Here is a 13,542-nt window from a genome sequence, read left to right on the forward strand (position 1 = left end):
TGCTGCATTAAAGTTAACGATTAATTGATCGTTAATTTAAACGACAATAGATCATGGAAATGATTGAAAATTGACATCCCTAATTGTGAAATATTATTACGATTTATTATTCTATTTTAATATACATGAAAATCTAATTTATTCCTGTGATGCAAAGATGAATTTTCAGCATCATTACTCCAGTCTAAAGTGTCACATGATCCTTCAGAAATCATTGTAATATGCTGATTTATTATTAGAATTATCAATGTTGGCAACAGTTGTGCTGCCAAATATTTTTTTGGAAACTGCGGTACTTTTTTCAGGATTTTTTTGATGAATAAAAAGTTAAAAAGAACAGCATCTATTCAAAATATAAATCTTTTCTAACAATATACATTTTTGCTATCACTTCTTATCAATTTAACACATCCTTGCTGAATAAAAGTTTACATTTCTTTCAAAAAAAGAAAGAATATAAATTTGCTGACACAAAGTTTTTGAACGGTTGTGTATATTGTTAAAAAAGATTTCTATTTCAAATAAATGCTCTTCTTTTTTTTACTATTTATTCATCAAAGAATCCTGGAAAAAAAGTATCACAGGTTCCAAAAAAATATTAAGCAGCACAACAATTTCCAGCACTGATAATACATCAGCATATTAGAATGATTACTGGAGACTGGAGTAATAATGATGCTGAAAATACAGCTTTGCATGACAGGAATAAATTAGATTTGAATGTATATTAGAATAGAAAAACTTTATTTTACATCGAAATAATATTGCACAATATTAAATTTTTTTCTGTATTTTTGATCAAATAAACACAGCCTTGACAAGCATAAGAAACTTCTTTAACCCTTTAACTGTCACCCGTCCCCTTCATTCAAGAACATTCAAGTATATATAAAATATGTAAATAATTTTTTTTGTGATCTTCATATCTAATTGAATGTATTCTATTAAGCATTAAATAATGTATTTTTTTTATGTTCTATGAGGTGAACATAAACTACCTCACACACACATATATATATTTAAAGATATCTGTATGCTGGAATTTACAATTCCTGCTAAGGTGTCTGCTTTGCTCATGAATATTAACGACGTTACTTGACATTTAAAGGGGTCATATGATGCTATTTTAAAGATCATTATTTGGTGTAACAGAATATGTTGACATGCTTTAATGTTCAGAAAACACATTATTTTTCAAATACTGTACATTATTGTAGGTCCTCTATGCCCCGCCTCGCTCAAACACTTCGTTTTCAACAAAGCCCCTCCTTCCGACAAGCGCAGTCTGCTCTGATTGGCCAGCTGACCCAGTGCATTGTGATTGGCCAAACACCGCAAGCACTTGTCGGAAATGTAACGCCCCTTACCATAATCACGAGTTTCAGCTTTCAAAGTAAATATCAAGACAGTTAATAATGTTGTTAGTTTTACCATCAGTTCAAGCCCGAAAGAGCAACAGAGTCGCGTGACAGACACAGTGATGATGCAGTACACAAGCCGCGGTTAAGACAGCTGACGTGCTATGATTTCTGACAGGCAGTTCACTCTCCTGTGATGTGACCCTGTTCCCCTCACACACACACACACACACACACGACGCGTTACTCTGCGCTGCGCAAAACTCCACATTTGAACAGTCGATAGCAAATACTTAAACTGATAACAAAACATACTTACAGCCGCTGATTCAGAAGTGCCAGATTATCATAGCAAAGTCGGAATTTACCCTTTTTTTTTTTTTTTTTTTAAAAATACCCTTTGTGCACACCCACCCTTGTACTCTTCTAGGTTCAAAAAACTGTCGTCCATAAAATGCGTTGCACAAATTCGAGCATCTGGGTTGTGCTGTTCTGTTGTAAATAAATCTTAACCAATGATTCCTAATTGCATCTACTTCCGGAAGGCCAAATAAAGTGCTTTTGCTTTCACACTGAAACACACAGTGTCTCCCTGACATGGCTGCATCAACACTACTGCTGTTCCTGAAACCACCCCTTCTTTCTTTGCGTGCACATTTGGGCAGCATTATGCTAATATTTCCACACAGTGACGTAGACATGTGGGGGCGTGTTAGAACGAGCCGTTTTAGGAGGGCGTGGTTAACTCTTAACTTTTATAAAGAATATCTCTTTGGATTTGAGACTTTAGTCTTTGCAACTTTACAGATATTCTTTATGCACCAAGAGCTTGTAGCACTTCAAAGAGAAAGGAAAACTTGAAATCGCATCATATGACCCCTTTAAGCAACTTATTGGATGACAGGGAGACATTGTGCGCTAATCAGTTGTTGAATTAAGGAATCTGGTTAAATTGTGGCTCATGAATTCTTAATTATGTTTTTGACTGGACCTGTTTTCTGACTGACCCAAGTTAATTGAACAGAAAGTTCCACTTGTCATAAAGCATAATTTGTCTATAAGGTTAGCTGAATTAGAGAGTTTTTATTTTAAGGCTATTTTCTGAGGTAATTATGATGTTATTTTTAAGTTTAATCAGTTGTCAGATGTGCAAATGTGTGCACTGTAGAGCTCTGTAATATATTATAAATGTTTTTAGATCACACAGCTTCGGTCTGTTGCGTTTATAATCACTAGTCCCACTGCTTTAATTAGAAGCCTCAAGTAATCAGGCTGGACTTTACACAAAATGATCACTCCGCTAATTAGCAACAGTTGCTAATGTAGAATCTAAGCATTTATATCAATGCCACAGACCTCCTAGCCACATTCTGTTTCAATTTGCATTTAATATTAGCATCTAGCTTAATCCATTACAATAAAAATGATTTACTATTCATTTTTAAAAATTACTGTGGCAGCAGCTGGGAAAAAGTCACAAGATGATGGTCACAAGCTCCTCAGTTGTGCAAGCCGCTGTTGGCAGTATTAACCATGATTAGCCAGCGTGTGTGCTTTGAAAACCCATTGATATCATGGACACACTAATTCTAATCTCACGCACTGTGTAGGACTTGATAGTATGTGCATCAGGAGAGAGTGTGATTGTCATGCGAGGTTTTGGGTTAAAGGTTAAAATCCAAGTGTGATAGACAATCTTCATTTTCAAACGTGAGCTATCTCTCTCTGGAGCTGAACTCTTAATATTCCTTTCATAGAACGTCGGTTCATTTCCCGCTGAACATGGAAATGACTAATTTTCCATTTACATCTTTCAACGTTTCGGAACTTTTTATACCCCGGCGGTGACCTTTAAAGAGAACAAATTTGAGATTTAAGGCCAGACTATTTACTGCTTTTCAGGCTGCCAAGAGGGAATTCAAATAGCGTATTTTAATCACATATTAACATTCAGTAGCTCTTTTAGCGCTTTATCTGAAGCCTGATATGTCTTTTCAGTCATATTTCCGCTTATTGGTTCCACCCGAGGCTCAGAAAAAGAAGAGACTTTGAGAAATCGTAGCTTTGGCGTGTGCTGGCAGAAAGGAAATTGGTGTGTCAATCACAGGTTTTCATATCTCCAAGCGAGCTGCCATGAGAATCAGAGAAATGGATGGAGACGCTGAAAGCAAAGAGTGGCAATAAATAGCATAGGTTGGAGAAAGTGAGTAAAGGGGTAGATACCACAACAGCAGAGTGTAAGTGCTGCTATCTAATTACCCCTGCACAATCCAGAGCCTTTGGTGAAATTGAACAGGATAATGACTGTACTGCTGTCAATCAATACTAGCGCGGGGTCAGTGGATTTACACACAAATGTTTGTCGCATCGAGCTCAAAGTCTATCATTAGCCCACTTTTAAGGGTCTACAAGGTCGTTTATGTCCCGAATGCTGTCATGTGCAGTGGTTTTTATATATATATAGAATATGTGCATCATGACTGAATGTCTGCAGTAAATAACACCATAATCCCGAGAGGTTACAGCTTAAACTCTTAAACTTGAGCAATATTGTTTTCCAGAAATTAATAAGCGATGAAGATTTTTTATAAGAGAGAATTTCATTCTTTTAACGAGTATTTTTCTTCCTCATAACATCAGAATAGTATCACCCTGACCTGTTTGACTTCATTTACCCAAATTTTTTTTAAATAATTTTAACTGAAATTAAAATCAGAAATTAAAAACATGTTCATAGAAGCATATATATACAGTGCCGTCAAAAGGTTTTTGCCCCCTTCCTGTTTTGTTTATTTTTTGCATATTTGTCATGCATAAAAGATTCAGATAATCAAACCAATTTTAATATTACACAAAGATAATGCAAGTAAATACAAAATGCAGTTTTTAAATGATAATTTCATTTATTAAGGGAAAAAAGCTGTCCAAATCTACCTGGCCCTTCGTGAAAAATTAATTGCCCCCTTCTCTTAAATCATGAAAGAACTGTGATTAACCACATCATTTTAGAAAGTTGAGTTAAATTTCACTAGCCACACGCAGGCCTGATTACTGCCAGACCTGTTGAATCAAGAAATCACTTAAATAGAACCTGTCTGACAAAGTAAAGCATGCTTAAAGAGCAACACATCATGCCATGATCTAAAGAAATTCAAGAACAGATGAGAAACAAAATAGTTCACATGTATCAGTCTGGAAAGGGTTATGAAGCCATTTCTAAGGCTTCGGGACTCCAGAGAACCACGGTCAGAGCCATTATCCACAAATTGAGAAAACTTGGAACAATGGTGAACCTTCCCTGGAGTTGCCGGCCAACCAAAATTACTCCAAGAGCGCAACGACGACTCATCCAGGAGGTCATAAAAGAACCCAGAACATCATCTAAAGAACTGCAGGCCTCACTTGCCTCAATTAAGATCAGTGTTCATGATTCAACAATAAGAAAGAGACTGGGCAAAAACGGCATCCATGGGAGAGTTCCAAGGCAAAAGCCACTGCTGACCAAAAACAACACAAAGGCTCGTCTCTCATTTGCCAAAAAATATCTTGATAATCCCCAAGACTTTTGGGCAAATATTCTGTGAACTGATGAGACAAAAGTTGAAAATTTTGGAAGGTATGTGTCCCGTTACATCTGGCGTAAAACCAACACAGCATTTCATAAAAAGAACATCATACCAACAGTCAAACATGGTGGTGGTAGTGTGATGGTCTGGGGCTGCTTTGCAGCTTCAGATATATATATATATATATATATATATATATAATTACTTATTTTTATATATTTACAATAAATTCTATATTATAAATGAATAAATAAATAAATAGCATCATGTTGGACTTTTTCATTTTTGTGAAACCCAAAATGAAAGGTTTTAAGAAAGATCCAAAAATTAATGTGGATGAGGACAATTATAATATGGAAAGCTTGAAAGAGTACGTTTCCATTAATTTAAATACGCAATTGCATGGAAAAGAGCAACCAGGGCATTCTTTAAAATATCTAATTTTATGTCCCACATTAGAAAGAAGGTCAAACAGGTTTGGAATGACATGAGAGAGTGAGTAAATGATGATCAGGTGACTATCCTAACATTGATGTGTCAAAATACATATTTTTGGGAGTTATTTTTTCCACCATAACATTTGAAAAAGTAATTAACATTGCAAAATATGCAATCTATATTTTCCCAGCAATCATAAAACCTTTATTCTTCTGCAGTGTCTCTAAAATACCTAATATTTGTGTATATAGTCTTGCAGCAGGTCTAATAATTTTTTTTCCCCCCCTCTTGCTCTTAGGACCCCAATCCCATTCTTGAACACCTCACTTTGATCCATTTTTCCCTGAATTAATGTTTTATTGTTTAGTCAATGATTAGACCTACGAATAATTTCATGGTTCAGTTGTGCCGGTGAGTGAATAGCCACCTGAAACACGCCAGGCTCCTTCTCTGAACGCCTCACTTTATAATTAAAACTTGAGGATGGGGTCTGAAAAACAAATTCTGCCTGAAATTGGAATTGGTTACACAGGCTCTCATGCAAATGTGAGACGGCGGCGGCAGCAGCAGCCCCAGGACGCAGGTGGAAAATTTCTCACTGGAAAAATCACAAAAATAGGAAAAACTACAGTGCGTTGAAAAGATGAGGGGAGAAATACATACAGTATATATATATATATATAAGAGAGCGAGACCGATAGATACTGTGCCTAGATGTAAGAAATTGCCTAAGAAACTGCCTTAGATTTTTTTGGGGGGTGTTTTTATTGACTGTTTTATTGGAAGAGGTAGGCTGGTGCAGTGCTTTTACCTCTTGGACCTCTTGGATTCAGGCAAACAGAACAATTACTGTAAAGAGACTGCAGCTTAATGCTAAATAAACAATACATTTTTCATGTAGAGCTCTTGAACGAAATCTAGCATTTTCAAAATTTCATCCTAGCTTTTCCTTTTTTTAAACGTTGTCTCATACTTTCTGTTTTAAGTGCTTCATCGTTTTGCATCTATCAGCTGGTTTCTAAGTGGTTGGTGGGCTGAAGTCGTTTTTGTGTGCAAATGTTTCTCGGTGGCCCTCAGGTGCCCTGGCCCCGGTGCCACAGGCACAGGCTGAGTCTCACTACTTAATTACCATTGTTAATGATGTGCCTTTCTGCTCAACCTGTGCCTCTGTGATGGGCCGTGACAGACAGACAGTCACGCTCTTGTGTCCAAAATCATCAACACCATTTGGTCCGGCTGTCAGTTTATTGCCTCCAAGAGCAGTATATGAATTTATCTTCACAGAGATGATGTCAGTGGATGTCAAGGCGAATCAGTGATGTTCATAATCTGATTTGAGGGACCAGCCAGGGACACAGATCTCAGCTGAATGGCCTGTGACATCATTTTGGACATTTTCACACTTGCTCCTATGGCTTGGTCCAAACCAAAGTTTGATTTAACCCTTGTTTTGCCACAAAGGTCTCTCCCTTGGTACTTCTAAGTTTAAACCAACTTGGATCTGTGGACCCTCAGAGGAAGCTTTAAGGGTGTATGTGGAAAAACTAGTATAAACATGTCAAAATAAATACTTCATGATATATTAAAATAAAATCAGTATTACAGTGTGGCTTAGTGGGATCGTCACATTGTACAGGATGCAGTTTAGCAACACATTTAATATATGATTTATAGATTTAAGCATGGCATTTACATGCATGTAGTTCATGAACGAGACAGTGATTCTGCATCAGTGCATCATAAGAACGGCTCAACTCATTTACTGTGAATCAAGCTGTTCCGAGACTCTGATATCATGGCAAGACGTTCAGGACAGCTGACTGAGCTAGTGCTGCAGTGTCACAACTGTTTATCACTTGTAAAACATTTTTTAAGTCCTGTCAATTTAAACATTCAAATTATTTTAATGGTTAATTGCACAGTGTTTTCTGTGCGCAACCAAAGCTCGCACACAGGTGTGTCTCTGACAGCGTGCAAACACTGAATTCTCTTTCGCGTCTGCTTGCACTTGAACGGGCAAATACACTCAAAATTATGTCAAAATACCTGTCTTGGCAAGTATTCTTGTTTGGTTGTGTCTTACGTGAATGTGAACGATTGAGAAAGAAATCAGATATGTATCAGTACATTGGATCTGTGCATTAAAGATATCGCAGCCTATACTGTAACTGTAACTGGACTTGGTTTTGTTCTTTACTTATTGTGGCAGGGCTAGTAAAAGTTTTGGCATGCACCACAATTGAATTTTAATTTTTTTAATTATTAAATTATTTTTAATGTTCTATGTAGATACACTTTTCAACAAAATCAACCCACTAACTCTAAAATGATTTATTATTTCCAAAAAAAGCTGTTCAAGTCTTAAAAAAAATATGTATTTTTCATATTGCAATATATCGCAATGTCAGATTTGTGCAGTCCTAAAATAAGTTAAAATTCACCAAATTTGAAATTGTTACATTATTACTGTTTAATGGTGCTATCTAAAGACTGGTTGGAATTATAGGGCAAGATTTTCTAAACGGGGCAAATTAGCATGAGAGCGCAATCCCATTAAAGCACTGATGGAATTGGGAAGTTCTGCAGGTGATCTACTGACAATGTGCAAATTAAAAACACAGACACAGCCAGATTGTTTCCGTAATGACAAATGCAATCTACCAAGAACAGCGCAAATCATCTTAGGGTTGCAAACAAGCAGAGTGATCATAATCATGGGCTGGTGATCTACTAACAACACAGGCGCAAAATGGGTGTGATAAGTGTAAAGGCCCGTTCACACCAAGAATGATATCTATATTAACATCCACACCAATGGAAGACAACATTGTTATATTATAAGCTCATGTCTGTTGCTTTAAATGTTTGAGTTTTTATGTTTGGATTGGATGTCAGTGTTTTTATCATTCATCTGGTGGGGGTGGGGGGAATCATTCATTAAGTGATTCAAATATTGTTCTTCTGTGTCATTATTGCTATAGCTGTGGTAATATGTAAAATCAGTTTTACATTTCCGGTTCTGCTGCTGTTTTTAAGCTGTAGATTTCTATGCACCTTTCTGAGGTGATTTACTGCATGTTTCCATTAGCTCTTTTCAGAGAAAATGGTGTTAATGGGAGAGGACGGATGGAGGAGGGAATATTTCCTAGTGTTAGTGGGTGCCTGATGAACGGTACTCGACGGAATCAATTTGGCCATTGGTCTGCGGATAACTTTCCTCTAAACAGAGCTGCGGGCCTCTCGTCTTTTGCTCCTGTACTCTTTCCTTTTCCTTATTCCCCCTCCACTCTCCTCTACCCCCTCCTTTCCTCTGTTTGGATGGATAGATAGCAGTATAGGTAGTTCTGGATCATGACCACTGAGTTGTGGCCCAAACAACGCTGTCTATTTTTGTCTTTCCAGTCATATCACTAAATGCGAGAGGCGGGGAATGAAAAAGCCTTACAGTATTTGTTCTCTTAATTGCTCAAATGGAGTTCTGGAATGGAAGAATCAATCTTCTTTACTGTTATGGTAGGGGGCAAATTAAAGGCAATGGAGTTGGCAGTATTTTATGGTGCTTTTCTCAGCGCTGTAGTGGTGCTTTATTGCTAATCAATGGCAAATAGACTGACCCAAGCCCAGGGAAAGAGGCCTGCAATGTCAGCTGCTGTTCCAAAGGTGTTCTTACAGTAATCACCTTCTTATTTCCATGAACGTAATAGGGATGTGCAAAATGACATTTTCAAAATCGACTAGGCAGTGGGTTAGTCAGTCAAGTAGTCAATTAGTTGGTTTTTTCAAGGAAGTCTTGTTAATTAGGGTCCATCAGACCCCGATCAGATGTGTTTCTTAGAGGGTATAGACACAGGAAACATTATTATATTAAAGAAAAGCTGAATGGAGCACAAAAAGCTACATTAATATGTTAATAACTATTTTCAGAACAGTTTTAAATATAAATTTAAAGATGCATAAGGTATATTAATGATATATACAGTATATATGATATTTGCATGATATTTACAATTCTCATGAAATATTAATTCATAACAAATATTAAAGTTTTGGAAAGTCAAGACCTTGTTATAAAAAGACTGCTGCATTTGTAATTTATTTCAGAATAAATTAAAGGGATAGTTCACCCAAAAATTACCCCATGATTTACTCACCCTCAAGCCATCCTAGGTGTATATGACATTCTTCTTTCAGACGAATACATTTGGAGTTATATTAAAAAACATCCTGGCTCTTCCAAGCTTTATAATGGGAGTGGATGGTAGCCCAAAATTTGAAGTCCAAAAAATTTTACCAATCCATTATAAAAAAAAGTCCACACGGCTCCGGGGGGTAATAAAGGCCTTCTGAAGTGACGCAATGCGTTTGTGTAAGAAAAATATCCATATTTACAACTTAATAAATCTTAATCTCTAGCTTCCGCTAACTGTCATACGCACATTCATGAGGGAGTGGTGATGTAGGCAAACGCGGTGATGAACGCGGAAGTGACGAACGTGGAAGCGCAGAGGAAAGCAACAAAAAAAAACACAGGTCACGAATTAGTAGTACAAAACGAGGATTTGTAAAGAAAAATGTCGGAGGATTTCAATATAAGCCAAGAGGACACTGGTTTTCCTTTGCTGTAAACAAAACTTGTTTCTCGCGAGACTAGCATATTCTCACGTACTACATCACCCACTGGACGCCACTCTCTCGTGAGCACGCGTACGACAGTTAGCGGAAGTTAGAGATTACGATTTATTAAGTTGTAAATATGGATATTTTTCTTACACAAATGCATTGCGTCGCTTCAGAAGGCCTTTATTAACACCCCGGAGCCGTGTGGACTTCTTTATAATGGATTGGTTAAATTTTTTGGACTTCAAATTTTGGGCTACCATCCACTCCCATTATAAAGCTTGGAAGAGCCAGGATGTTTTTTAATTTGCTGTAAACAAAACTTGTTTCTCGCGAGACTAGCATATTCTCACGTACTACATCACCCACTGGACGCCACTCTCTCGTGAGCACGCATACGACAGTTAGCGGAAGTTAGAGATTACGATTTATTAAGTTGTAAATATGGATATTTTTCTTACACAAATGCATTGCGTCGCTTCAGAAGGCCTTTATTAACACCCCGGAGCCGTGTGGACTTCTTTATAATGGATTGGTTCAATTTTTTTGGACTTCAAATTTTGGGCTACCATCCACTCCCATTATAAAGCTTGGAAGAGCCAGGATGTTTTTCAATATAACTCCGATTGTATTCGTCTGAAAGAAGAATGTCATATACACCTAGGATGGCTTGAGGGTGAGTAAATCATGGGGTAATTTTCATTTTTTGGTGAACTAACCCTTTAATAGATCTGAACAATAATGGCTGCAGTGTCGAATATATAGGCTAAATATTTCATTTTTAATGCACAATCATTCAAAAAAATTTGAAGACCTTCAAATGATGCATAAATAACAGGAACATTGCTCATAGCAGGCGTTTTAAAGTCTAACAGTTAATGTCTTGACATTTATTGTTGAAGTGGATCAGTTACAAAACTGATACTTTCATCTGTAGCAGCTGTGCTTTAAAGTGGATGAATTTAAAGATGCAACTTCTAAGAGAGTTTTACAGTTCTGACAGCACTGGGAGACTGTTCACAAACTGAACGTTTAGCATGCTTTCAGCACGCTAAAACCATGCCCAAAACGTTGTGCTTCTTAATTTATCCTCTTTAGTACACTGCTGCTGAAGTATTAGAAGGTACATTGCAAACAAACAAAAAATGCTGTTTTTTTTGATTGGCTAAAAAATGTCAGTCTGTAAAACCTAATGTTGGCGTTCCTGCACCAGCCAAGTGTTGTTGAGATGGAAATGCTAACGGATAGCTGTCCTAAAGAGTTAGTTCACCCAAAAATGGGATGGGGTCTGAAAAACAAATTCTGCCTGAAATTTTCTCATAATTTACTCACCCTTTTATGTTGTTTCACATATAAGACTTTTATTCATCTTCAAAACACAAATCAAAATATTATTTATGAAATTTGAGAGATTTACCTCCCTCCATTGAAAGTCAATGAGGTTTGCTCTTGTGCACCACAAGAACATGTACGTTTACCATATTTAATGTGCTTTTACATTGTCTTTACAAACTTAATGAAGTGTCAGTGCAATGGACAGAAATTTCTCAAACTTTCATTAAAAATATCTCTTTATTTGTGTTTTGAAGAGAAACAAAAGTGTAATAAGAGTGAGTACTTGATGTAGAATTTAGATTTTTGGGCTAACTATCCCTTTAAGATTGTAGACCTCCTTGCGATAAACCAATCAGATGTTGGATGACTAATCAACTAGTTGACCTTCCTGAACAATCCTTAGAACATTAGAAGCCAACTGTGTCCAAACTTTCAAGTCTTCTTCATCCTCTTTGGTTTCTTGTCTACATCTTTCCCTTCGTAAAACACTCTTCTGACCCTGCCTCCTTTCTGTCTCCTTCCTCCTTCTCCTCCTTCGCTCTGTCTGGCTCCAGGGCTAAAGAGTCCCCAGACTCTATTTCTCTCAGAAGCTGCAGTACAGAATTAAGCCAATCTGTCTTCATATTACTGCCTGTGTGCGGCCTAGATTGATCTGGCCGCCTGCCACTCCAGGCGGACACAAATCATTGGCTGGTCATGAAACCCTGGTCACCCCTCTTTTGATTGACATCGCTCTGCCTCGTCTATCTTGCACTCTTTTATTCTCTCTGCTTTCTCGGAATTACAGTCTCGGCATGTTATCTGTAAATAACACACATTTCATTATAAGATGGCTGGCAGGTACATTTTCTTCTTCCTGATCTGCTTAGAGTCGTGTTCTTTAGTCATTCAGGGAATGCATTTGCCGTTGGTTGTAGATTTGCTCATATATGTTATACAGATATTCAGACATGCTCTAAAGAAAAGACGCAGTTTCATACAAATGTAAGTTTGGTACCATCAAATAATGAGATCTTTCTGCTTTCATGACAATATTAGTAGATTGGCATGACATGCTAGCATACATTTTGTTTTGGCTAAGGGATTTAGTACGGAGTACATGTTGCTGGTTCATTAGCCTATGTTGTTGAAGCCTATAACCAGTGCTATAGTCAAAACCAGTTCATTAAAATCCGAGACCAGGCCGAGACTTGAGTAGGCTCACTCAAAATCAAGCCTGACTCCGTGTCTACACTACATACAAGTAGCGCAGCGCGACAAAATAATGTAAAAGCCATTATAATCAGTGATGCTGTCGACAGTGGATGCGGCACGACACGACAAATCCCGACAGTAAACTGATGGGTCGTTCAATTTATGACGTACTGACACAATAATATAGAACCATTCTTAATGGTCGCTTTGTCGTTTCCAGTGTAGACAGACTTTAGCTGTTACGGCGCGGCATGGTGTGAGATTAGAAAAGGTTCAAGTCTGAGTCAAGACAGAGAACTAAAGAGGGTCTGATTTAGCATGGTTTTGCATCAGTGTGACACAAGCCACAAATCGTGCTCCTGTCCAGAGACATGATAATACTGAGCAGATCTTATGCGCAGGTCGGTTCAGACCACAAAACCCATCCGAACCTATCCGCGCGGGAGTCTTTGAGTTAAAGGCCGGGACAAACCAAGCCGACTTCAAAGAACTAGTGACGACAGAGGCTGACGGTGTTGTCGCCTTGCGTCGGCAGTATCGGACCAAAAAGCTGCTTGAACACACCACACAGAATACAGCCGACTGCAAACTAACACGTGCATTATGCGCCTGCATGAGAGGAATTAGCTGTCGATATAGGCAGCTATCAATAGTATATATTCATTTAAAATGAGAAACCGAAACAAGGATATATGAGATATAAGCAGATAAACGAAACGTAAACAAAGCAGAACTTGCTTACCATTTTGAATATCAGTTTTGTTGATAACTTTCTTCATTTTAAGCGACTCATGTTGTGATTAGCTGCTTCATGTGTGTTAGGTTAAACTTTGCAGGACAGTTGGTCTTTTTGAAGCGTCTTCCATTTCGTCAAGTGGACAAGGGAGGTTTATATAGACAGGCCCTCAACCCTTTTTGACAGAGGGAGTGAGCAGTCAGTAGGGTTGGGTACCGAATTCGGTACTTTTAAGGGTACCGACCGAATTGCCTCAGTACTACCGAGTACCGATTCACGTTAAATCAATCGGTGCCAA

General features: G+C 37.7%; 1 protein-coding gene across 1 annotated transcript in view; it reads left to right on the plus strand.

Annotated features, from left to right (window-relative positions):
- prkn (E3 ubiquitin-protein ligase parkin) overlaps positions 1-13,542 on the plus strand; it is a 188,194-nt gene that overhangs the window by 28,817 nt on the left and 145,835 nt on the right. The window lies entirely within an intron of this gene.

Source organism: Sinocyclocheilus grahami, unplaced genomic scaffold, assembly GCF_001515645.1.
Source record: "Sinocyclocheilus grahami isolate Dianchi unplaced genomic scaffold, SAMN03320097.WGS_v1.1 scaffold82.1, whole genome shotgun sequence".
In the NCBI taxonomy this organism is placed as follows: domain Eukaryota; kingdom Metazoa; phylum Chordata; class Actinopteri; order Cypriniformes; family Cyprinidae; genus Sinocyclocheilus; species Sinocyclocheilus grahami.